Genomic DNA, 24,084 nt, shown 5'->3' with positions numbered 1-24,084 from the left:
GAGCACACTCTGAGCGAGGCAAAGCACATAAGGAAACAGCAGTTCCAAGATCTCAGTTTAACATGAGGAGAAAAAAGTTGAAACAGAAGGGTATTGCAAGGAGGAAAGTTCCCTTGGACTTTTTGAGAAGAAACCGTGACTTCCTTGAGATTGCAAAACATAAGACCAGAAAAACCAGCTAAAGAATCCTGCATTGTGTGTCGGAGATACCTGGGGCCCCCTGTGTCAAGAATCAATGGCGAGGAGAGTTACTAGCCAATCCGGTTCAGTCCTTGGCTTCAGTGAAAATAACTTAATTGGTGAGTTGGGAAGACTGATACCAGACTGGTCTGTGTTGAAGTCAAGGTTGCCAGCTGCAACATTGCGTGTCATGTGCAGGAACCAACATTGTTAAAATGCTTGTGATAAGAGGCGCGAGTGAAGTAAATTCAGCTGAGGAGTAAAGAAAGTAGATAAATGTGATCCTAGCCCAGTGGAGGAAGATCATTTGGAAGTGAACAAATAAATGTGAATCGAAGGGGTCCTGTGACGGGTCAAACAAAATCCTGCACACAGTCGAAGGTCTTCGATGTTGATAAAATAGAAGAAGTTTCGGAAAATAAACAAATCTGGTCTGAGCCCGGCAGAGGGAGACCAATTAAATATTTTGTGTTAAAGTGGGACTGAGCCCAGCAATGGGGTATCTGGGTTGAAAAGTGACTCACCCAGAAAAGAAGGTTTTGTATTAAAGGTGAGTCTGACCCCGGTGCAGGGGGATCTGGGGGGAATCGAAAATCACCCAAGAAGTTGTACATGAGAATCCTGAGGATAAAGGAACTTTTGAATGTTTGTTTGTCGTATCAGGCTCTTTGTAGTTAAGAGACTTTTGAATTTCAAAAAGAAGTTCCTGATACTGAGATTGGAATTGCATCCTCATGCTAGAGAAGACACAGACTGTGCGAAGGCCGAGTGTGTTACCTTGTTCCGTGCTGAAAACGTGGGGAAGGAAAGCCAGCAACTACAATATTCTGATATGTAATTTCTTGAACACTTTTCTTTGGCATAACATTGTTTCCCACACTATTTGCATTTAGAACTATGGATTGGCAATAGTTTTATTAGTGCAGGCCCTTTTATTTTGACACAACACGACTAGGACTGCATTATTATTATTTAATACTTCCTCTTCCAGTTCTCCCTCACTCTTGTTCCTCAAGCTCCAATGTCAGTGCTGGTCTTACCGTTAAATAGACTTATCTCATTTAACCTTCCATTTGAGACCCCTCAATAACTTTTATTAAAGAAGGTGTCATCCGTCTGCTCTCTTCATGATCCCATCTTTCAAAAATTGGAAGCGATGGAGGTGTCACCCCTGTCCATATTGAAACTACCAGAGTGATTATGGGTGAGTATGGAGGTTCAAACTCAGGGTTTGTATATCCTTCTGCGGGTCACAAAGGATAGATGGAGTCCATTACAATACTAATGACATGTTGTTCACAGTAGATGTTAGAAGCTTGTACACCTCAATACCCCAGGATCTTGGAACAGAGGCAGTGGAATGGTTGCTGTTTTATAGAAGGTGATTTTCCGGCACAGAAGGAATTCATATTGGCACTTCTACAGTTTATAGGAGAAAACTCATACTTTCGATATCAAGAACAGTTCTATCTGCAGATGGCAGGCACCTCTATGGGTGCCACTAATGCACCAGCCTACGGAAATGCATTCATGTACAAGGTCGAGATGGACCATGTTCTACAAAATCCCACATGGCAGAACATTCTGAAAATATGGATCCTTTATATAGACAATATTTTTGGCATTTGGACAAGTACAGAGAACAAGCTGCAAGAATTCTTCGGATACCTCAATACAGTCGACCAGAGAATACAGTTCACTTATGAACATTCAAAAACAACAATACATTTCCTGGACATTAATATTACAGCTACTAACACAGGATACAAAACCAACATTTACCGAAAAACTGCTGACAGAAACAATCTTTTACACAAACTCAGTTTTCACCAGCAGAGTCTGATTAAGAACTTGCTGTATAGCCAAATGTTATGTGTGAAAAGAATAGTTAGTGACCCTGAAGACTATGCACAGGAAGTAACAGAGATGGGCAACACGTTTATCAAAAAGGCACATGTTTGTTTGTTTCTTTGTTTATTATTTATAATGCGCATCATACCCGAGGGTACCAGGGTGCAGCAATTACATGTATATGCGAAGCTTGGTTACACAGAAATATACAGGGTACATACAGGTAATAAATTATATACAGAGAAGGCATATGTGCAAAACATGATGTGCAGCAGGCAAGCATATGGATACAGGGATATATATACAGAAATAGAGTCTGGAGGAGCGTTAATAACACGCTGTTGTTGTTGTAGCAGAAGCGAAGGTTAGGAGTGCTGGTTGTTAGATTTTAGCCATATGATGGTGTTGGTTCTAAATTTGTGATAAGTTTGGTCTATTCTTGGGCTGGGGGGCAAGGTGTTCCATAATTTGGATGCTTTCCCCGGGAGCTGTTACCTCCAATTGTGGATCGTTTGAAGCTAGGTATAACAAGACAATCTTTATTGATAAGTCTTACTGGTCTAGTGGACGTTTACCTGTGAAATCTCTCAACCAGGTAGATGGGTGTGGCATTGTTGAGTGATTTTTGAGTCAGCAATAGAGTTTTTAGGATGACTTTATCATGGGTTGGGAACCAGTTATTCTGTCGGCTGGTCTCGGATATATGGTCCCAACTGGAAATTCCCAGGGCTGCTCGAAGGGCATTATTTGGTAAGATTTGGATTCTTTTAATAATGGCTTTGGATGATCCTAGGTAGAGGGCATTACAATAGTCCAGGCGTGAGAGGATAAGGGCTCCGGCTAGGGTAATGCAACTGCTTTCAGAGAGGAATGGTTTGCCAGTGCGTATCAGTTTGCATGTGTAGGCTTTGGAGGATACTAGGGAGTTGACCTGTTTCGTGAATGATAGGTGAGAGTCAAGGTAGAAGCCAAGTGTTTTTACCTTGTGCTCTACTTTTATGGTGTTACCATCAATTATAAATGATGAATGATTGGGACCTAGTTTTTTTAGGTTAGGCTTGGTGCCCAGGATGATGAGTTCGATTTTATCATCATTCAGGCATAGACCGTGTGTGGCCATCCATGCCTCGATGATGATATACACTCTGTTCACCAAGGCCAAATCCTCTTCATAATCCCCAGAAAGCAGGAGGAGGATCTGGGTATCATCTCCATAATTAGTGTAGGTGATACTGAGATGGTCCAAATCATCGAACAGGGTCTTAGTGAAGATGTTGTAGAGTGTAGGCGAGACACATGATCCCTGCGGTACCCCACAGGTAATGGGTATGGGGTCTGCAGCAGCTAGCGGCGAGAAGACCCTCATTGTTCTGCCATTTAAAAAGGATCTAATCCAGGTAACGGCTTCCTCAGAGAAGTGTGCTGCCGTATTTAGATGGTTGCAAAGTATGGTGTGGTCGACTAGATCGAAGGCGGCTGAGAGGTCCAGGAGGAGGAGTAGTGCTGATTTCCCCTTGTCTTTGAGCTCATCGATTTGGGTCTTCAAATCGATGAGGGCAGTTTCTGTGCCGTGCTGGGGACGGAAACCTGATTGCCTAGCTCCTATCAGATGTTGTTGTTCCAAATGTTTTTGAATTTGAGTGTATGCTATCTTATCCAGGAGTTTTAGAAGGAAGGGTACAGTAATGATGGGTCTATAATTAGTGGGTGTGGATGGGTCAAGGGTAGGTTTTTTTAAAGAGTGGGAGTACTCAGGATTGTTTAACGTTAGTAGGAATGATGCCCGTCGTGAAGGAGGCATTAATAAGTTGGGTGATGAATGGGGATAGATCATGGGCAGCATCCTTGATAAGCTGCGTAGGGCATAGCTCTCCCTGACAATTCGAAGGTTTGAGGGACAGAATAATTCTTTCCACTTCGAGATTGGAGACCTTGGTGAAATTGAATCACGTGGATTCGTCTCTGCTAGCCTTATTATTGGTACTGGGGGCAAGGGGATCATTTAAGCCAATTCTTTTACATGAAATTTTATTTTGTAGAGTGGCTATTTTATTAGCAAGGGCGAAATGGATATCCTCACACCATTTTTTATCTTTCGTGCAGGTGTCGGGTGGTGCTATTGGAGTCTATATTTCTTTAAGGATAGTGAACAGTTCCTTTATATTGGATTTGGCATTGGATATGCGTGTGTCGAAGGATGTTCGTTTTGCTAGGCACATTTCTTTTTTGTATAGGGAGGAAATTTTAGTCAGTTTCAGTTTATTGGCTTCAGATGGATGTTTGAGCCAAGTAGCCTCGCAGTTTCTTTTCTGTTGTCTTAAATTTTTTAAGAGAGGTGTATACCAATTATTTAGATGAGTTATCTGCTTACTAGGTCTTAGTTTCGCAGGTGTGATCTGATCCAAGGAGGTGGTCATAATTTTATTGAATTCTTCAACCAGTTTCTCAGGGTCAGTATTATCTCGGAGAGAATTGAGAGTGGGGAGTAGCATCGGGATGAGTCTATCCACGGTAATGCTCTTTTTATTTCTGGTAAGTGTAGGGGGAGCCCTGATGGCCGTAGTCGTTGGATGTTTATTGGTGGAGAAAAGGAAGTACACTAAGTGATGGTCTGTCCAAGCTAATGGGGAGATGGATAGGATGTTGGTCTGGCAGTTGTGGTCTGAAACCCAGTCGAGAATTCTGCCCTTCTCATACGTGGCAGTGTTGCTTCTTTGAGTGAGTTCAAGTTCTGATAGGGTGTTAGCTGTGGCTGTGGCAAGCAGGTCTGCTTGGTCATTAAAGCCCATGTTCAAGTCTCCAAGAAGGAGTACTTGTGATGAGCTTTTAAGGTTGTTGGTTAGGATAGAGTTAATGTCATCCACAAAGGATCCAGGAGGGCCAGGTGGGCGGTATATCAAATGGATGTTTAGTGTTTGGGCGTTATATGCTGTAGAAGAGGTGCAAATAGCTGAAACATGGTTGGAAACCCAGAAGAGAGAGGATCTACTAAAAATCAAGGATAACCCAGTCGCAGAGCAACCATTAGTTTTTGTATCTAAGTACTCCAAACAAAGTAACAGGATAAAAGGTATTATCAAGAAGAATTGGAGAACCGTCACATGTGACCAACAAGTACAGCATTTGTTCATAGATGTTCCCACCTTTGCCTACCAAAGGAGCAGAAACTTCAGAGGCAGGTTGGTTAGAACGAAACCCACAACAGAGAGCAGAAGAACAAAACGAATTGGGACATTTCCCTGTCTCAAATGCAGTAATTGTGGGTATGCACTAAAGAGAGAAACAATCAACCATCTGCACACAGGTGAGCGAATCAAATTGCGGAACTATGCAACCTGTGACACTCAGAGCATTATTTAAACAATCAAATGTCCATGTGGACTATATTATGCAGGGCAATCTAAAAGAACAGCAAAGGTACGATGGAATGAACATCGGAAATGCATAAGGAACCACAATATGAACTCGGCCGTAGCAAGACTTTGGCTTGAAAAGAAGCAGCAGAATCTGGCACAAATTTGATTCCAGATTTTGGAAGTGGTTTCTAAATGGCACCCCCATGAGAATATCCAAAGAAGACTGGACCAGAGAGAATCCTTCTGGATTCATTGACTAGGAACTCTGACACCTAGAGGTCTTAATGAGGAGATTAACTTTGTGTGTTTTTTATAATTACATGAACCATTCTGGTTACAATACTGTTGAACTGTATGACTCTACTTTGTAAACAATGGGTTTATTGACACATTACTCACAATTGACCCATGAACAAACAAGCAAGTTTTGAATGTGTTTTTTTTATCACTTGAAAAATCGTATTAGTCAATTGGATGTTGACCAATTGGGTGTTTCCTATTTCTTGACCAATGTACTGGCTAACTGCCATTCAAGATGTTCATACACTGACACTAATTTATCCTCACACCAATAGGCATATGGTGTTTTTTCTTCGGAACAAATGAGATACAGAACTTGTATTTGCTGTCTGTATCCCTTGAAAAATCATACTAGTTAATTGGATGTTGACCAATTCGGTGTTTCCTATTACTTGAGCAATGGTACTGGCTAACTGCCATACAAGATGTCCATACACTGACACTAATTTATCCACACACCAATAGGCATATGGTGTTTTTCCGGAACAAGTGAGATACCAAGCTCAATCTGGTGGTGTTTGCTCAGCTACACAGGAAACCAGGAATGTATACTAGCCACATTAACCCTACAGGTCTGTGGTATTGGGAACTAGAATCTGGACTTAGAAGACAGATACAAGTCTTTATTCACATATAACTGGTGGTATACAGGACAGAGAGTGACTATGCAACCTGCATTCACACAGAACTGCATTCACATAGCAGGTACAGTCTAACATCAAGCTCTGTATGTTTTAGTGAGCGTGAGCGTGCACATATCCATACTATCTCGTAGCATAAAATAATGAATGCCACAATTGGTTCAGTTCTATATAACAACTCCCTGTAGTGAGACGTAGGAGCATGCATACCCACTCACACAGACGAGTTTACAGATGAGCGCTTGTTGCTATGGAAATGCCACAAGCAACATGGTGACTTAGTCCTGCCCTCCCGTTTCCATGGGAGGGTGGGACATGATGCAGAGGCACTCTGGCACTTTGCTGTCAGAGGGCAACTCCATGTCGGGTCACCATAGCAACATATAATACCCTTGCAGAGCCACGCATCCACGCGTTTCTCCTCGGCATACACTGCTGCCCTTGCAACACTGCAGGTAAGGAATGAGAATTTTAAAAGACCCTTACAGCGATCACATGCACACTTTGTGTGTATTTACAGAGGGATATTTTGCAGGTAACCACATCCTAGACAAAGGGATTCGCACTAAGGAAGGTGGGGAAACCTAGGAGAGAGACTCTTATTGAGGTACGACCAGAGTTAATCATTAACACTTCAGTAATATTAATCAGCCAGATGCTAGCTGCTACTTCTGTTAAGATATTTAAGGTAACTTTTGCATGTTTTTCTGTTTTTGTCTTCTCCTACATGTGTGAAAACGTTTGCAACATTCCGGTATGCATTATATATGAAATGTACAAACAGAATGTTTGTATGAAATTTGAATACAAAACATGTATAGCCCTGAACATGGTGTTCCACACTGAAATGCATTTCTCTAAATTGTGAAATATAGATCCTAAAGTCTTTGTCTGCTGTGATTTACAGCGCCCAGTGGCTGGAAATGTTTTGAACAAATACGTCCTACTACTTTTTATAAAGGACTCTGTTATGAATATATGATACTACAGGTTGATTTGAAAAGGAAGTAACATATAAATATCTGTTTGGAAATGGATGCAGAGAACAAAGAAACAATTGAAAGTTTAAGATATGAATAAATGGCCCTGTTTTTTGAGTGCTTTGAGAGCATCAGACACTACTAGGTTTTTGGTTATATAGCTTTGATGTGGTCCTTGTGTCACAGGACCAGTTTAGTTTGATAGTTCCTTGTACAAACTTTTTAGATTTTAACGAACTGGATGCAATAATCAAGAACTTTGGAAATTTGATTAAGCTGTTCAGTAGTGCCCACTTTTATTCTCACTTCCCACAAAAGGATAGAACCCATATCTGGCGGTGCAGAAAAAAGTCCTACACCCTCCTTTCTCATCCCCTCTTCAATGGTCATGGTTTTATTGGCGTCCCCACCCTTTTCATACAACCTCCACAACTCTGAGATGTTCAATCTATTCTCCATTTTTGAACCTGTATACTTAGTTACTAGGAAAGTATGCACATTCGCCAACATAGCCTTATCATAAGACCCTTTGTTAGGCCAAGAATTAAGCATTTTGCCTTTCATTTCCCTCAACCATTCTCAATGGTATTTTGAAATCTTTACCTTAAATCCGGGGAGAACCTGGCATAAATGATTCAATGGAGTCTCGATACTCTAAACCAATCTAACTCAAAATAAATTAAATAATTCCCAATATAAACCCCAAGAAACAAACCCGCAACTCAGAAAAAACACTACCCAAAAAATCACTTTTTCCTTTCTCTTTTGTAATAAAGGAATTTCTAACACTTGCTCTCAATACTCGCTTTCATCACAATCATCTCTGTACTTATACACTTCTGAGGCATACACAAAAGACAGCATATTATCAAAACACACGCCAGCCAAAAACCTCTTCTTTGAGATTTCTGCTTCACTCAAGCATAAAAGGAGCACAATGTTTTCCACTACAACACCGCTGTATCTCTTTCTTTTATACTAGTACAACACTCTTGACTAGAGTGCTGTCTTTTCCTGACTACAGGAAGATACCCTTCACTACTTCGACTAACCTAGAAAAAGCGAGGCACAGACTCCATCTGCACCATCAATACAAAGTAAGGGGCTACCAGAGGTATACTCCAGAAAGTTATCTACAGCTGGATTTACCATAAGATGCCACCTCATCCTAAGGTGTCGGCTCCTGCCAAACAGACAAGCAGACTGAAGGGTATCAAGGCTTGCCTTACAATGGACGTGCAGGTGCGGGAGACCACACCTCTAAAATAACAAACTAGTTAAAAAAGATCTTATAACATAGAACAATCCAGCCACTCCCCCAAAGACACACACTCTTCCAACCTACTTAGCCTCATCTAACTTCACACACACCTATCTTACCCGATCCCAGAGCAAACCCCCCTGTTTCTTCTCCCCTGTTACCATATTGCTTTAACAGGCACTCACACGAAAGTGAACCCCGAAGTGGTTATCCTTTAACCTGTCCAGCACAGTTGGGCCACACTACAACACCACCGGGGGCTAGAAAGGCCTCTAATCAATATGGCACCTGTAGTCCTCTTCTTTGTCATGCACAAAAGACTGGTCCCAGCAGAGAAACGATGTAGCCTAGCTGGGCGGAAAAGAGGCCTGCAACACCCGTAGAGACTGGGGCCCACCAAGGGATGCAAAATGTAGCAGTGGCCCTTTGATCGTCTTAACCCAATGTAGGCCCGCCATTTAAAGAGCAAGTACACGTTTGTCCATAAAGCAGGTTTATTGTACAGATGTCCGGGAGGGGATAGATGACATCAAAGAGTCAAACTAACCAGAGTCTCTCTGAACCACACAAATAACACATAGTTTATAAAATATGCAACAGTTAAGAGACTCTAACAGGTTTTGTTAGAAAGTCAACACCTACACACGATTGATAAAACATGTACAATGTAACCATATTCCCTTCAGTTCCCATACTTCTCATAGGATACATTCATCAAAGCACCATCCTCTTTAAACTTATAATCACATGTTTTATATCTACACTACACCCCTCTCTAGGGTCCTTCCATATTTGGTTATGACCCCATTGCCTAGTTACACAGTTTACAGAACTTCAAAACAGTTTCAATTATTACAGGTTCCATCTGGTTGGAAACCTTTACCCCTAATTGTGATGCACACAGCCATTCTATAGAAATTCCATTGATGTGAAGAGGAGGGGAATGAACAAACCTCCTTTTGATCTATTGTTGCTGGTTTTATCGCCCACATTTGCTGTTGTCCACTTTTCATTCTAAACTATGCAATTTACCATTCCAGCCTACATGGTCCCAACCCACACCCAGACAACTCAATTGAAAATCTGTGATCTATTGGTGGACCTGCCCTAAAAGCGACAGCTGCATCAGGTTAATTGTCCGGTCCGTAAACCCAGCCCGACCAGATGGCTAAAATCCCTCTGTCATTCAATAAAAGGCTCTCATGTACTTACAGAGATTACATCTCTCTTCCATAATAGCAGCAGGCCATACAACAGGGATGGTCAAAACTGACCGCGGCTGCTTCTCCCTCTCAGTCTTCAATATTGCAAAAACAGTTTCTTGGCCATTCAAAATTTCACCTCGCAGATCCACGCTTCAGCGATTCACACAAACTCCCCACAATGAGGAGACATGTGGCACACAGAATCATCTACTCATAATTTCACCATATCTCCCAACTATCCCAACTATCTTTCCTTGTGTTTATGCATGTGTGTGTTATAGACAACTGTGTCCCTTCATCACGATCTCCATCAAAACCTTCTATCTTGCATATACATGTTTAACGCTTTGCTTCTCATTAAGGCTGAGGGACACGCCATGCATTTATAATGTAGCTATACCATATCAACAAAGTTTCCAGTATATATTGCTTTGTGCGTGCAAATCTAATCATGTACAATCTTACGTAAATAACCGTAAAATAATTACATTTTTCCCATTCACAATAACTACACTATATTTGTGCCAATTTGCAACATTGATGTCACCCCAGTCCCCAATACGGTGCAGGTAAATCAAATTTCTCTTTAGCCGTGGGACCTTTATCAACAACCCCTGAAAGGATGGACCGTGGATCACTATCTGAGCTGGTGGCATTACCACTGAAGCGCAGTGCTGGGCTTGGACCCTGTCAAACTATGCTGACACCAGTGGAAACGGGAGAGCTGAAACCTCCCTCCAGGAGCATGGCAACCTACGGTTATGCTGTGAGTCTGGATGTTGTGAAGCCTGGAGCAGGGAAACGAGGAACCGAGGAAGCAGACACTTGTGAGCGATAAACCCTAAAATTCCACCCATGCTGAACAAAGGTACTTGGGTAAAATGGAGAATGGGAGGCTTCTGGGGGAACATACCTTAAATGAAGGAAGTTGTGAAAACTACGACATTGTGGTTGTGACATTGAAAAAGCATAGCTGCATATATCACGAGATACCAAGGAAAGTGTGTGGAAAGATGAAGCATGAGGCTTTGAGAAAGCCGGAAAGAGTATCCTAAGAAAGATGTAAGACGTTACCAAAGTCAACTGTTGAAGAGAGGTGGAATGCCTTAATGAGAGACTTTGAAAAGTACTATGAATAAAGATTACAAATTGTGCCAAGGGCTCAGAGAAAGAGATTAGTAGAGAAACCCCAGGAGTGGTGATGCCTCACTAATGATAAAGATATATCAAACCCCAGAAGGGTCGAGTGGAAAGAGAGTGAGATACTTAAACTAAGAGAAAGGACTTTAAGAGACTATCTTAAGAAAACCATTTGAAAACTATTGAGAATACTGATAAACATTCCACTGTCTGGAACACAAGACCTATGAGAAGTTGACAGGAGCTGCAGGAGCTCATGAATAAGACACTGAGAGCCAGAATAGGAGATGTTAATTAATTTGTTTCTAGAGAATGACATTTGCATACCTGAAATATATATGAACTAATCTAACCCTGAAGTAAAGACTAGGGATAGGTGGCTGATGAGAAGCAGCCAGGAGAGAGACATTCTTTTGGCACACTTTAGTTATTAGTATTAGTGGTAGTGCCGGTTAGATTAGATTTTGGACAGAGGACATTTTTGTTTTGGACTTTCTGATGACAGACAAGCACCATTACTTAGATTGGTTAGGTAGGAAATGTCCATGTAGTAATACAGTATGGTAGGCTTCTTCTTTATTATTTTTAATAAAAATGGAAGATATTTCCAACATGTGTCCGACTCCTTCTTCCGACCCACCACACAACATGGAATTGATTTTGTAGTGACATTTGTGTCATGGGCGTTTAACATTTTAACATACACAGAGACTCAATACTCAGTAGTGAAAAAGGAAGCAATGTGTGCTGTGTGGCCCTTTAATGCATTAGGAGTGTTTGTGTGGGAGAGGAAATTCTCAGTGGATCACAAGCTGCCATTGGGTGTGTTTGAAGAAGTCTTAAGATGCATCATGGGTGGCATCATTGCAAGGAGATAACTTTGTGGTTGAATGTGCTCTTGGAGGAGATAATGTATTAGCATCTTTTTAATGAAGGGCAAGAAGAGTGGCCTGAGTGTTAGAGCTTGTGGTTAATCGGGAACAGTATGATGATCAAGTGTTTCAAGTTTGTGTTGGTAGTTTTAGTGGAGAGGAGTGGGACAGGATGCAGAGGAGGATGCATGTCTCAAAGAGGTTATTATGAAGGTGGCAACTGGATGGTGAGAGCAACTAGAAGAGGAGGTGATTAAATTTACTATGGAATCTGCGAAGAGCTCAGCTTTTATTACCTGCAAATAACTAATTTGTTCTTTATATCCATTTTCATGAGTGCCTATCTTCCTATCAGAGACCCCTAAAATCCTCCTCCAGCTCGACACACAATTCCCAGTATCTCTCCTTTTAGATCATAACTTCCAGTATATTGGAATGGTCTGCCTTCCTATTTCTTATTGGGATGAACAATGGTCATTTCTAATCATGGTTTGCTTTGCTTTTTCTGATTAGAACAGCCACTGATCCTTTCCAACTTCATATTACCTTCCTGTCATTGCCACCTTTCAAGTATAGGACTCTTTGGAGATTTGTCTAATGTTCAAGAGGGCAGAACTCGTGCTAGGTCCTCAGAGGCCCTAGTGGCATATGTACCAGATCAATGTATGAATGTATGCACACACAAGGTGACCCCCACTTGTACAAGGAAGGAAAGAATGATGTTTGTACCAAAAACAAACACACATTGCTGCTGATTAGCATCCCCAAGCAAGTTTCAAAAGAGAGAGTAATTGCAGTGCAGTTTCGGTGATAGTGAAAGCAGATGTATGTTGACAGCTACTATATAGAGAGTAATGTTTCTAAAAAAGGACCAGAAATTCCTTCCCACAACTCATTTTTTCTACACCACCTTTCAAGATTGAGATGCCAACAGAGATGGCACTGATAGGTTGCAGTGGAGCAATGTATAGTTCTAAATTAAAACTTCTTATTGTAATGATTCTGAACATTTGGCAGATTTCTTAGAGTATTTTCTTGCACATTGTTAAGTTGTCAAACTTTCTTCAAAAGTGTGTTTTAGGATAAAATCTACAAAACATAAAATGGAATCTAATTCATTAGCCTTGGTTGAATAGAGAGAGATAGAGAGAGAGAGAGAGAGAGAGATAGAGAGAGAGAGATAGAGAGAGAGAGAGAGAGAGAGAGAGAGAGAGACAGACAGAGAGAGAGAGAGAGAGAGAGAGAGAGAGAGAGAGAGAGAGAGAGAGAGAGAGAGAGGAAACAAAGAGACAGACAGAGAGAGAGAGAGAGAAAAACAAAGGATTGTATTACTGCCCGTTGCTTGACATCACCACTGCTCCCTCCCAACAGACTCTCCTGGTAAGTGTGAGAAACCAGAAGGTTTCTCACTCACAAGTGCCCAGGATCTGTCATCCAGGTGGTCAGGACACACCCATCGCCTTTGGATCCAGGTCCTAGGATTGAACTAGTGCGGGAGGATCACCTGGGTGAGGGGTTTTCGTAAAGTGGGCGTAGGACACCGGATGATAGTATCCGCTTCCTTGTAACAGCTTTACCCCATCCTACCTGGTAGGATATTTCAGCACTCTGCCCCCCACCCCCTTTAACAACACAAACACTTTCTCACTGACAGCCTGCTCTGAGGGAAACAGACTAACACCTGAGCTCTATACCTGACGTGTCCCAATACAATGTTCAGGCAATGTCAGGGAATTACTGACAATCACTCACACCTGACTTCCATTACATTTCCCCACACAGATAAAAAAGCTTAGCATGAGAGCACACTCTGAGTGAAGCAAAACACACAAGGAAACAGCAGTTCCAAGATGGCAGTTTAACATGAGGAGAACGACGGAGGGAAGTTCCCTTGGACTTTGTGAGAAGGAACCGTGACTTTCATGAGTCCTAGAGATTGGAAATCATAAGACTAGGAAAACCAGCTAAAGAATCCTGGATTGTGTGTTGGAGATACCTGGGGCCCTCCCGTGTCAAGAATCAGTGGCAGGGAGAATTACCAGCCAACACAGGTTGGTCCTTGGCTCCAAAAACAAAGTCACTTCAGTGAAAACAACTTGCCGGTGAGTTGGGGAGACCGATACAAGACCGGTCTGTGTTAAAGCCAAGGTTGCCAGCAGCAATATTGTGTGGCGAGTGCTGGAACAAACATAGTTAAAATGCTTGTGATAACAGGCTCGACTGAAGTTAAACTGCTGATGAGTGATTGAACTTTAAAGCAATCTACAATAACTTTGATAGAGTGGCCTGGCACCACGTTGGTCTCTGTAAGGTATCCAGCTGAGTAGTAAAGAAAGTAGATAAATGTGATCCGAGTTTGTCGGGGGGAGATCATTTGAAAGTGAACAAATAAATGTGAATTGAAGTGGTCCTGCGACAGTTCAAGCAAAATCCTGCACACAGTCGAAGGTCTTGGATGTTGATGGAATAGAAGAAGTTTTGGAAAAATACACAAATCTGGTCCGAGCCCGACAGAGGGAGACCAATTGAAGATTTTGTGTTAAAGTGGGTCTTAGCCCGGCAGAGGGGTATCCCGGGTGCACAGTGAATCACTCAAGAAGGTTTTTTATTAAAGGTGGGACTGAGCCTGTTGGAGGGGGACCCAGGGATAATCAAAATCACCCAAGAAGTTGTACATTAGAATCCTGAGGAGAAAGGAACTTTTGAATGTTTGTTTGTCGTATCAGGCCTTTTGAAGTTAAGAGACTTTTGAATGGCTAAGAGAAGTTCCTGATACTGAGATTTGAACTGCATCCATGTGCTAGAGAAGCCAGAGATTGTGCTAAGGCCGATTGCACCGCCTTGTTCTGTGCTGAAAATGTGGAGAAGCTAAGCCAACAACTGCAATATCCTGACATATAATTTCATGAACACTTTTCTTTTGCATGAAATTGTTCCCACACTATTTATATTTAGAAGTAAGGATTGGCTATAGGTTTATTAGTATAGGCCCTTTTATTTGACAAGGCACAACTAGGACTGCGTTATTATTATTTAATGGTCGTAGCTTGCTCCCATCTTTAGATTTATGACTAGATAGGTGTTTTTCAAACCCATTCGAAGTTCAATAAACACCTTTGAACTATGGTCACTTGTGTCTGTCTTACTGTTTGATACCATGCCTTCCTTAAGAAGAAAACGCAATGGGCTTCATTATGAGTACGATGTAGAGTACGATACAGCAGTAATGCAGCAGTTAATCTCCTACCTCTGAATTACCACCACATTGCTGCACGCCATTCTATATGTTTGGTAGTAAGGTGGAGGCTAAACCTTCAACAAAACATTGGAGGCAAATCCTTCCGCTTCCCTCCCAAAAACTGGCAAAATCAAAGGAATTTCTGCTGGTGGAATTCCTGTCAATGGTATTTCTCTTGAAACCCCTATGGAGTCCTACGGGCTGCAAAAATGGGGAATAACACCATCCTCCAACCACTTATAATCCTGCAATAAATCAATAGGACCAAGTGGGGCTAACAATCATTCTGTATGGTGTTTTTTCAGCAGATTTACCACAGAAATACTTCCAAACTCATAATAAGGCCCAAGTGTTTAGTGAGTGGTGGCACGCATGTGTGTGTGTGTGCATGTGCGTGTGTGTGAGTGTGAGACAAGAGAGAGCAAGACAGTGAGTCAGAGAGTGAATGCAAGAGAGGGAATGTCTAATTGACAGTTACTTATATTTTCCAAAAATGCAGGTCTGCACATCTCCCTTGTTATGTTCTCACACCCCATCACCAGCCCCACCATCACCACTGCTCCCTCCCAATAGACTCTTCTGGGGAGATAAAATAAAATAATTGTTAGTCATGTGTGCATGTGTGTGTACCTGTGTGAAAAGAGAGAGCAAGAGAGAAAGAAAGTGAGAGCATGTGGTGAGAGAGAGAGAGAGAGAGAGAGAGAGAGACAGAGAGAGAGAGATTGAGAGAGAGAGAGAGAGAGAGACAGAGAGAGAGAGAGAAAGAGAGAGAGAGAGAGAGAGAGAGAGAGAGAGAACATAATTAAGAGGTAATTATCTTTTTCAGAAGTATAGCTCTTTCAGGTCTTTATTGTTGTTTCCTGTTGGGGCACCATCACTTCCCCTCACTCCAAAATCACCACTTCTCCCACCCAATGGACTCTCCTGGGGGAGAAAACAGTGTGTGCATGTGAGAGAGAGGCAGGAGAGAGAGAGATAGATATGGAGAGAGACAGAGCGTGCTCGTTCACATGTACTCATGGTTCTCTGTGTTTAGGTGTCATCCTGATACTAGTCCTGTCCTTCATTTCCCAGAGGAGTCTCAATCGACTCACTGGTACTGTTATGGGTCATTCTGCTTTCTGTGTTCACGGTTAACGGCCAACACACTCTCAAGCACCATTTCGCCACACCCCGACAGCAATTCATAGAACTGAATTGATTGAACCTATAGCGCATTTCAATGGCATGTTGTTTGTCATCACACGTAGTTGTAGGCTTCTTATTGAGGTACTTTGAGAAGTGCCTGTGATTGTTGCTGCTGTGCCAGTAGTTGTTGTGGTCATCATGGTTATGGTGGAGGTGGTTGTAGTGGATTCAGTGCCTGTAATTGTAAGTACCTGGCAGTACAACCCCTTTGCACCTTTGAGAATCTTGTGGTGTCATCTGAGATGCAGTGACATGACTGGTGTGGCAAGTGAAAATGTCAGAGACAGGACTCCCCTTCACACTTCTTTGCATCAGTTGAGTCAGATGACAGTTGAAGCAGCTTCTGATTCTGTCAACTGAATGGGCAAAATGGCTCCATGTCAATGATTTGCCAGCAATTGTAGTGCCTTCAGATGTTGCTCTGATAGTGGCTGCTGATCTGGCAGTGGTGTTGGTGGTTGCTGATCTAGCAGTGGTGGCGGCTGCTGCTGGTCCGGTGGTGGTATCAGCTGCCACTTGTCTATGGGTTGTGACAGCTGCTGCTGGTCCAGTGGTTGTGATGCAGCTGCAGTTCTGGGTGCAGTGGTAGTGGTTTACTGTCGTGCTGGTAGTTGTGGCAGCTGCTGGTCTGGCAACAATTGTGGGTGCAGTTGCTGGTCTGGTGATGGAGGTGGCAGCAGCTGCTCCAGCAGAGGTTGCTTCCCTTTTGGAATTCTGTGCTGGGATTAGTGGGTATTCCTCCTGCTCCTCTTCATTATCAGCAATGTAGACTCTGCTGGAAGGCTCCTTCATTGGCAAAGGAAGGCCCAACACTACAAAGTAGAATGTTTACAGAGTGGCACCCTGGTATGCTCTACTCCCCTTCGTCCCGCTAGCTGATGATTGTGGCTTCTTCAGAGTCTGATTCTGTGGCAGTAGGGTTGAATGCAGGTTCTGATTGTCTGACAGTGGTGATGACAGTTGCTGCTAAGGCAGTGGTGGTGGCAGCTGCTAGCCCGGATGTTGCTGGTTTGGAATTGGTTGTGGCTGCTGCTGGTTAGGTGGTGGTGGCATTAGCTGCTGGTCAGGTGGTTGTTGCTTCTGAACTGAGATGTTTTATCTGTGGGAGTTTCAGACAGGTGATTCATCAATGTCCACTGCATTATTCTGAACACTTGGTAATAGATGGGAAGAACCAGAGGGTGGACTGGCTGGTGAAAGCACTGTCTCTTATATTTTGAAAGAAACTGTGTTTTAGGAGAAACTAATCATGTACTGTAGATAAGAGTAGATATCAAATCCCAGTGGTAATACAGGGAAGGACTAGCTGGCCCGATTAGACAGTGGAAGCAAGGGATGTGCCATAAAATAGATCTTCTTCCTCCAGATAAAAAATTCATGGGACAGAGAACAGTAGGTTGTGTTCACGATCAAACAAAAGGACATCCATTACCCCAAAAAAATGTGAACATATAAGGAAAATAAATATCCTATTAGTGGCAGTTGTAAGTTATCTTACAAATCAGTTAGTATTGGGTAGTCAAGTGTCGTATTTTGATCAATGGATACTTCAACCTCCTCAAACAACTTTTTCAACAACCTTGTTCCATAAAGAAGGAACAGAAAACCTCCTTTTCTTATTCCACAATCCATTCATAGGAAAAGGAAATCCTGTTTGGTATTGGGAAACCTAAACATCTTCTTTTGATATGGGGAAAGCTAAGGAGACGGGATATGTGAAAGAACATGGAGTGATAGGCCAGGTCTTTGGAGGAAGGGTATGTGATGAATCCTGTGAAGTCACCACTGAACCCAACCCCAACCTAACATCACCTCCCATGTGGCCAGGGGAAGGCAGCCGCTACATGATCCTAACCCTGTAGGTGGTTTCAGAGGGAAGGATCACATAAGAGGAGACAGCTGTTCAGGGGAAGTGGTGACTCCACTAGGAGAGACACAGTATTCATCTTCTGGAGATGAGGAGGAAATCATTCCCAGATATTTAATGGCATACTATCAATGGTTCTATGTCTTAAAATCACAGCAAAAATGGCAGTGTTTAGAAAATATCACTGCAAAAATGCCGTGGTTTTGCTGCATCAATCATGTTAAGGATGCGTGAGACACCCCCGCAGCCCCTGGACCCATTATATCATATAAGGGGAGCGGGGGGACACCCCTGCAGCCCCTGCTCCCCTTGAATTGTATAATGGGGTACACCTTTACTGGGTCAAACCACAGCATTTTTGTTGAAATTTTCTTTACCGCCGCCATTTTTGCCGTGATTTTATTACCTGATACCCTATCAATGCTCCAATCACTCTAACATTAAGGTTCTAAAAACGTGTTATAATGAACCAGTTAAACAGAGTCAAGTTGGAACCTTAGAGGCTCAGGAATGAAAGAGAAAACCATTTCAATTTTGTGATTTTACCTTAAAGAGAACCTCTCCCTCTAATATGAAACTGCAAACTCTTTATCCAGACCCCCTGTTACTCTGGTAACTTTCAATCTGTAGAACATTCTAATGTAAATGAAAATAAAAGAGAACAACTTAATATCACTCATTTTCTTAAGAAGCCCATTTCCCATACTATCAAAAGTCCTGGGACGAAGAAGAGGAACTCAAAGGCAATGGGGACTCATAAGTGTACATATTCAAAGGTGCAGTCTAGGCGTTGCCAATTAGACCACCTAAGCAGGATATTTTAAGCCCATGAAAAGAGTCAGCTCTAGAGGTTGTGGTCATGTTGTGATGAAGTTGAAGCAGAGGAAGAAACAGTTTGTATCCATGTGGGAGGCATATCATGGAAAGCCCAAGCCATCCACCGTGCAAGTGTGGCCAAGAAGAGAAGCCCAACAGCAGATTTTACCTCAACAGATGAAATTCCGAAGAACTAAAAAGTGCTTGCAGCAGAAGACGGCATACTAAGGAGAAGCCAGCCTTGAGGGAGACACGTTACCAAAGCAATGTGAAGCAGACTGGAGAAGCCAAGGAAGATCAATGGATCTTCTGTTACTCACAGAGACTTCCAGACTGCTTACCTGAGGCTCGCTGAGGTGGGAGAAGGGACAGAGTGATGTCTGAAGCACTGCAGCGAGACCAGTCATCTCAAGGGAGTCACGGCGAAGATCGGGTGAGTGTTCAGAGAGTGAGTGGTTGCACCAGGGCACTCCATGAAAGAAAGCTGCCACAACTTAATGTTTTTGAATACCGAACACTTAATGAATCCAAGAAAAATGTATTTAATGAATATCAATTAATGAAAACAAATGCAGATAAGTGGAAAAGAAGAAAGTCTTCGGGCAAACCCCCAGAGAGGAAAGGTTGGAACCAGTACTAGCGAACGGCCAAAAGGCTGACATAATACTTTATACAAATCCCAAGAAGGGAAAGGTTGGAACCAGTATTGCCTACAGCCAAAAGGCTGTTATAAGACTTCATGCAAACACCAAGAAGGGAAAGGTTGTAACTAGTATTACCTACAGACAAGAGGCTGTCAAGCGACTTTGGGGAAAGCACCAGTGGGGGAAGCTTCTAACCATCATTGCCTATCACCAGGAAACTACAGGTCTAGCAAATCAAGACAACCCCTGGGAAACGTTCATATACAGCATTACCAACAACTAAGAGGTTGTGAAAGACTCTTAATGATACAACCACAGTAAAACTTCGCTTTTAAGAGATATAGTTCTGGAAAAACATCTATCTCACATTGCCAGCAGTCATGAAAGAGAATACTGGAATCAAATAAAATGTTTGACGTTAGTGGTAGGAGTTTTCTTCCTGGCAGGTGAGTATAACAGCAAAGCGCTTGTAGTAGTTTTTCCTGGCAGGCAAGTGAACCAGGAAAGAAGTTGGCGATTTAATAACCTTGTTGCAGAAAGAGTTGCGGAAAGAACCTTTTTTGAATGAAAATAATGTATATGCTTTATTCATTGTTGACAATTCAAAACTTCAAAGAAACAATTTGTTGTTTGCTATCCTTACAAAAGAATGTTATTTTCAAGAAGATGCACAGAGAAAGAATAAAATGTTGTTTTGACAAGAAGATGTTTTCTATGATAATATGTTGGACCATGAATGGAGAGAAACTTACCGATCTGCAAAAAAAAGCACTATCCAAAAAAATCGATCTTTGGGACTGGCTAGAAAATTATGCACATCTTGACAAGCTTCCAAAATATAAATTTATTCATCATATGCTCTATTCATTTAAACAAATGCAGTCGTATTTATCCCTCAGTCCCTCCAGTAGACTTAGACGATTTCTACTCTTACTGAGGATTGATAACTTGCCGCTGCTGACCAACAAAAGCAAATATAATGGTCTAACCTCCACAGAGAGATATAGTAGACTCTGTAAGAATAAAGATTGCAAAGAAACAGCTTATCATGTACTATCCAGTTGTGTAAATATGATGGATATTTATTTAGTAAACTTTGGCAACTTTGTGCATGATACGGAGTTCATAAGGGAACCCGCCTTCTGGCAACGCCTCATGGACACCCCAGAGTATGCAGCTGCAGATCGCTACCTTTAGAGTGTGGTGGGAAATTGAAAGAACTTTGAAGATCTCTATATGAACTAGTTAAACAGCATGACATTGACTACGATAGTGGCTTATGATCTTTGTCATATATATTTTAGTATTCCTATGTGTAATCGTTATCAAAGGTTGAATGATCTGAAGAATTGCAAGTGCAATAAGTTCAAATTATGCTTTGCTTAATGATATCTTAAATTTTTAATTGATTAATTGATTAGATGATTAGAATCAATATGGAATATGTAATGTAATATGATGATTTTATATAATTTATCAGTATGTGTAAAGTTTAAATATAAACTGTAACACATTATTATTAAATAACAGATCAATTGGATTTAGGTTTTGAACTTGTGTGTTGGGTGAAAGTTAAGCATCTTTGAAATTGTGTGTTGGAAGAAAGTCAAGCACCTTTGAACTTGTTTGTTGGAAGTAAGTCAAGCATCATTGAAAAGGGATATTGTGGAAGGCATTGTGTTGTTTGATCTATCCATCTATTACCACCCTTAAATATCTAACTGATAACTGATATCAAATCCCAAATATGGGGAACCCCAGGTAAACACTCACCTGGGCAGACAGCAATATCCAGTGGAGGAAGCAGATGCAGAAATGAAAGATCTCCCGGACAGTCCTGCCCCTCCTTCTCCTGGGAATGGAACAACCAGCGAGAGAAAGGGCACGACCCCCAGGGAAACCCTGCGGGGGGAAAAAACCCTGTGTAGAAGCAGGCAACAGGACTTCGGAACCAGGTCTTGAGAATGGTCGCTGCCCACTGGTTTATGGAAGGCTTGATGGCTGGGATGGATTCTCTAAGGATGAGAGACAGAAAATGTAAGTATCTCCTAAAGAGTAAGCAAGAACGAATAAAATGTAGGAAGGTAGGAAAAGATAACCCTCACTTATGGGTCAGTAACGACCTTGGCTACACTGCATGTGCAGACTCAAATCCCCATAAGCAAGAGTGTCCATAGCCAGAAGTTCTAGGAAGAAAATAGAACGATAAGTAGAGAGAGGGATTAACTTCTGAAGAAAGCGCACGGAGGAAAAATAGAAGGACTGCTACCTGATCGTAGGGAAATGAAGACTCACTTTCAAGAGGAGGATGGGTGAGTTATAATATCCTAAACTGGAGATTGACGGAAGCCGCCTTGGAATTTCGGCAGAGGGAGTGAACCGCTGGGAAATCCTAAATGTTGAAAAAACACAGACATGAAAGTTCAGAAAGAAGAAAAGCCAAGTCATTAGAGGACACGAGGCTAAAACCTAGGAGCGAATTTACGGAGCGCCGGTATAAACAGTAGCAACGCATTTGATTGCTGTTCTTTGGTCTGTATATGGCAACACGTGACCAGTAGGTAGCGTCCCTTGCGGACGTTAAATCACTGTACCGCTGTCTCCTGCACCATCAAGTTGGCTGTCGGCCATATTGGACGTACACCTCCGTATTGCTCCGCATAGCCGTCTGCGCTGCCAATTTGACCAACGACTGAAAGCCGTAACACCATCAATTGTAGTGAAAAGGACATTTGCTATTTCTTTAAGAAAGACTCTGTGGGTGGGAAAGACTTTTCTATTTCTCTGAACAGAACTTTGTCAGAACAGAATGATCCTTTGAGTATTGCTGAATTGATCCAGGGGAAGGGAATACAACCCTGATCACAAGGAGTTATTCCAAGATATGTTAGGTTTGAATTGCCAAACTGTTTTTGTTGAATGAAAAGCCATCCATATTTCCCTTGTATATTTTGATTGTTTGTATTATAGATGGATTTTGGACACTAAGGTGATTTTTTGTTTTGTTTTAGTATACTAGGCAGGGACCTTTCTGTTAGGTTAGGGACAGTGAGGCATTTATCAGAACCCGCAATGACACTCAATTAGATTGTGCACACAGGACTGAAGGTGAATACAGGATATTACCTTTCTTAGCATTACAGAGGGCATACTCCAACAATACGCTCACACATGAGATATCTTGGTATTTTATAAAGTTAGCGAAGAACATTTCCATTCTCAGACTAATTATCATTTACATCGTTTGAAGTACAAGTCATGCACATGGGTAAGATGATACTATACTTCCCTTGACATGGTGATATACCTTACACAATGGTGAGTACAGCTACCTTTATCAACACACATTTCAGGTGCTATAATGCCGGGGCATTTGGGACATCCGCCTGTGCACATCATATACAAACAAATTCATGCAATGCTTCTCATATTTCCATGGGGTTGATTTTGGCACAATAAATTGCCAATCTATCAATGGGATTGGCTTAATCACTAAGATGACATAATAGGATTGTGGGTGCTTCACCTCATCCACAATAGAGACACCATAATGTATTTGCAATGTTGTGTCACTTACTACTTACAGTATCAAATTTAAGATGATACAGATTAAGATTAATACCTGACATGCTAATTAGCTAGTATTCTTATGTCTGTTCAACAATGTTATTTACTTCTGCTTTTCCTTTGTTTTTGTTTGATTTCCTCATGCTTTTGCTTTCCTGCCCTAAACCATGAATATGGTATGTACATTTTATTTTCCAATTTTGCCATTGCAAACATAAATTGGTACTATTGACTTTACTATGCATTGATATCAGCCTTGAGAAAGATCTTGGGCCTCATTAAAACTCTGGCGGTAGCCATGCCGTTAAAAACGGCACGGCTGCAGCCAGAGTTGCATTTTTTCCGGCACCCGCGAATAGGCAAGAACCGGGTCATGCCGAGCTCGGCGGACCCGGTAATTGCCCATTTGCGGGTGCCGGAATCAAGGGCGTCCTGATCCCCATTCTGCCCCATAGGGATGAATGGGGATGGGGATGTCAGATGCACCGGCACATTCAGAGTTGTGCCGGTGCATCCGACGTGCTCTGCTTGCGGGTGCCGTTACACCTGCCAGGAAAAACCTTACGGGTGAAACGGCACCCACGAGCAGAGCACGTAGTATGGCGGTCCAGGAACTACGATACAGGCATGCTTAGCGGTACCGTAGTTCCCATACCGCCATGGTTGTAATGAGGCCCCTTCTGTCGGAACACGTGTTGGCTGTATTCAAAAGAACATCGGAACACAATCAATTCAAATCACTGAACACATTATATTTGTACAGACATATCTGTTGTTTAAGTAATTTAGGGGCAAGTGCAACCAACTAGTATAATTGGTTAATTTACCAGAACCCTTTTTCACTTTGAATTTTACTTCAATGATGACAGATGAACAGATCTTGAGGAATTAGGATTTAGCTCTTCCCTTATGGACAAACTGTTATTAGAGGAAGCAGATGAAATCCATAGATTGGGTCATAAAATCTACCAATATAGG

This window comes from Ambystoma mexicanum, chromosome 5p (assembly GCF_040938575.1).
Source record: "Ambystoma mexicanum isolate Mex_15411 chromosome 5p, UKY_AmexF1_1, whole genome shotgun sequence".
In the NCBI taxonomy this organism is placed as follows: Eukaryota; Metazoa; Chordata; class Amphibia; order Caudata; family Ambystomatidae; genus Ambystoma; species Ambystoma mexicanum.
This window is presented reverse-complemented; position numbering follows the sequence as displayed.